Source organism: Scylla paramamosain, chromosome 30 (assembly GCF_035594125.1).
Source record: "Scylla paramamosain isolate STU-SP2022 chromosome 30, ASM3559412v1, whole genome shotgun sequence".
NCBI classification, from domain to species: Eukaryota; Metazoa; Arthropoda; class Malacostraca; order Decapoda; family Portunidae; genus Scylla; species Scylla paramamosain.
In genome coordinates, this window is record NC_087180.1 from 7,044,115 (window position 1) to 7,047,914 (window position 3,800).

The following is a 3,800-nucleotide window of genomic DNA, read 5'->3' on the forward strand; positions in this document are numbered from 1 at the left end:
CGTACGTTTCCATATTTTCTTCCGTAGTTACCCTTGAAATTTTCCACCTTCGTTTTCTTTTTTCTCTCCCATTTCTTTTTCCTTTTGAGCACAAACAAACTGGATTGAAAAGGTGAAGGAGTCAGTGGAAACAAGAAACGAAAGAAGAGAAAACCGAGAATGTGAAAGTAAACAGGAGTGAAAAGAGGGGTGAGAGGAGCTGATGACGGGAGGAGGAGGAGGAGGAGGAGGAGGAGGAGGAGGAGGAGGAGGAGGAGGAGGAGGAGGAGGAGGAGGAGGAGGAGGAGGAGGAGGAGGACTTCACCAAGACGAGAAGTGGGTCAGGGAGGCGCTAAAAGGTGTGGAGAAAGAGAGAGAGAGAGAGAGAGAGAGAGAGAGAGAGAGAGAGAGAGAGAGAGAGAGAGAGAGAGGCGGCTTTGTTAGTCTTGGTATAGGATGGAAAGCCGAGTTGAGAGAAATGAAGGTTAAATCTCTCTCTCTCTCTCTCTCTCTCTCTCTCTCTCTCTCTCTCTCTCTCTCTCTCTCTCTCTCTCTCTCTCTCTCTCTCTCTCTCTTTACGCCTAAGATCTCACACTTTTAATGTTATTTTCCTTTCTTTTCTTTTTTTCTCTCGTCTCCTTCCCTCCCTCCCTCCCTCCCTCCCTCCCTCCTTCCTTCGCTCCCTTCCTCCTGTCCCTTTCCTTTCCTCCAGCAGTTTTTATCTCACATCCTGCCCGGCTTTTCCTCCACACCACGGAGGAAACACTGAACGCTAAGCAACTTATACCTCCAATAGCTCTCTCTCTCTCTCTCTCTCTCTCTCTCTCTCTCTCTCTCTCTCTCTCTCTCTCTCTCTCTCTCTCTCTCTCTCACACACACCTAACATAATCTAACATAATCTAACCTAATTTGAAATATACGTTTCCAGCCTCTCTAAATTGTTGAGAGAGAGAGAGAGAGAGAGAGAGAGAGAGAGAGAGAGAGAGAGAGAGAGAGAGAGAGAGAGAGAGAGAGAGAGAGAGAGAGAGAGAGAGAGAGAGAGAGAGAGAGAGAGAGAGAGAGAAGGGGGTGTCGGGCGGGGAAGAGGCGCCCTTCACAACCATTAATGAAACTGTATAAGTCTTGGTAGAAAGGGAAGAACAGGAAGGGAGAGAAGAAAGAAAGGAAGGGAGAGAAGAAAGAAAGGAAGGGGAACTTGAACGAGGAAGAAAGGTAAGGAAGGAAAATAATAAATAAATATGGAACGGAAAGACGATAAGATGCGGAGCCAAACTTAAATGTGGAAAGAAAAAGAAATACTAATAAATGTAATGAATGAACGGAAGAATAAGAGAAGAAAAAAAGGAAGCGAAAAGAGAAGAGGCAGTAATAAGAAGAGGAAACGTTTAAAAGGAAAGGAGACAGAGGAATAAAAGACTCAGAAATTCGAAGAAGGATAAAGAAGCCGTTTCTCTTAATCCTCATCTCATATTAGAGAAAAGAAAATTACTCCTTGAAACACTACGGCGAGAGAGAGACAGAGAGAGAGAGAGAGAGAGAGAGAGAGAGAGAGAGAGAGAGAGAGAGAGAGAGAGAGAGAGAGAGAGAGAGAGAGAGAGAGAGAGAGAGAGAGAGAGAGAGAGAGCTGGGTGGTAGTTCCTCTCAACCTCCTCATCCCCTCACCTCTCACACAACTTGTCTTTCTTCCACTAAACAGAAAGAATGTGGTACTGTCGACTCTTCCCCCTTCTTCTCTCCCCTGCCAATGCTGTCCCGTCCCTCCCGCTTCCCCCGGCCCTTCCAACCGCTTCCTCCGTGTCCTCCCAGTAGGAATAATTTTATGTATTAATGTCCCCTCCTCGTCCGCCTTCGTATTCAGGTTTCCATTGCCCTACGTCAACATTTTCTGGAAACTTAACGCAAGGAGCCCGAACGACGTGGTCAGGGGACGCCGCGGAAAGGAAGGCGAGGAGAGGAAAGAAGCAGCAAGGTACTGGGAAGGGACAAAGGGAAGGAAGGTAGGTAGGACACAGAAAGGTGAGGAAAAACAGGGACAAAAGCAAGAGAAATAAAGGGAAAGAGATAGAAAAGGTAATGGAAGAGAAAAAGAAAAAGGGAAGAAGAGGAATGGGGAAAAACGTGGCAGAGAACCTATTGGGAAGGGACAAAGGTAAGGAAGGTGGAAAGGACAGGGAGAGATGAGGATAAAGAAGGACAAGAAAGAGAAATGAAAGGAAAGAGATAGAAAAGGAAGACAAGGAAGGGAAAAGGGAGGAAATATGGCAGGGGACGTACAGGGAAAGAACAAAAGAAAAGGTTGATAAGACAGGGAGAGGTGAGGAGAAAGACAGACAGGAAAGGAATGAAAGGGAAGGAATAGAAAAGGAGATTGAAGAGGAAGAGACGAAAAGGAAGAGGAAAAGGGAAGAAATACAGAACAGGAAAGGTATAAGGAACACATGAAAGCAGAGACGGTAGGGAAAAGGAAGCGATGAAAAAGAAACGAAAAGAAAGGAAAGAGAATAAAAGCACGGAAGACATGGAAGGATGGACTGGAAAGGAGGAGAAGTGATGAGAAAGAAAGGAAATGAGAGAAGAAAGTTACAAGTGGTCAGTGGATGGACAAAGAGAGGGGACGTGAGAGTAAATGAAGGAGAGTAGGTTAGAGGATAGGAAAGGAAGGAGGAATAAGAAATAAAGGAAGGGAAGGACAGAAAAATTACAATAGAATAAGAGAAAGAGGAAGATGAAAACAGGGAAGGAGAAATAAGTGAAGAGGTATATATAAGTAAGAAGTCACTAACTTTCCTCCTCCTCCTCCTCCTCCTCCTCTTCCTCCTCCTCTTATTCCTCCTCCTCCTTCCAATTTTGGTTCGTCCGGGAACGTTCATCCGACCGAAAATATTTCCAAAAAGAGTTAAGGTAAAAAGGCGGAAGAATGCGAAGCTGCTTGGGGGATTAATTAAATTCTGATCAACTACGAGAAATTAATTAAGGCCAGTTAAGGGAGGGAGAAGAGGAGAGGAAGGAGAGGGCGGGGGAGTGTTACTGATATAAAGACGTGTTGTATTATGCTTCCTGGAGAGAGAGAGAGAGAGAGAGAGAGAGAGAGAGAGAGAGAGAGAGAGAGAGAGAGAGAGAGAGAGAGAGAGAGAGAGAGAGAGAAATGGTGGTACTCTTAGCATGTTGCTTAAACAAACATTCTTACAACAATAGTAATAAAAAAGGGAAGTCTACTACTACTACTACTACTACTACTACTACTACTACTACTACTACTACAACAACAACAACAACAACAACAACAACAACTACTACTACTACTACTACTACTATTACCACCAACAACAACAATAACTACTACTACTACTAATACTACTACTACTACTACTACTACTACACAACAGTAATGACTACTACAACAACTACTACTACTACTACTACTACTACTACTACTACTACTACTACTACAACAACTACTACTACTACTACTACTACTACTACTACTGCTGCTGCTGCTGCTGCTGCTGCTGCTGCTGCTGCTGCTGCTGCTACTACTACTACTACTACTACTACTACTACTACTACTACCACCATCATCGCCACCACCACCACCACCACCACTACCACCACCACCACCAACACAACAACAACAACAACAACAACAACAACAACTGCTGCTGCTGCTACTGCTGCTGCTGCTGCTGCTGCTGCTGCTTCTACTACTACTACTGTAGTAGTAGTAGTAGTAGTAGTAGTAGTAGTAGTAGTAGTAGTAGTAGTAGCAGTAGTAGTAGTAGTAGTAGTAGTAGTAGTAGTAGTAGTAGTAGTAGTAGTAGTAG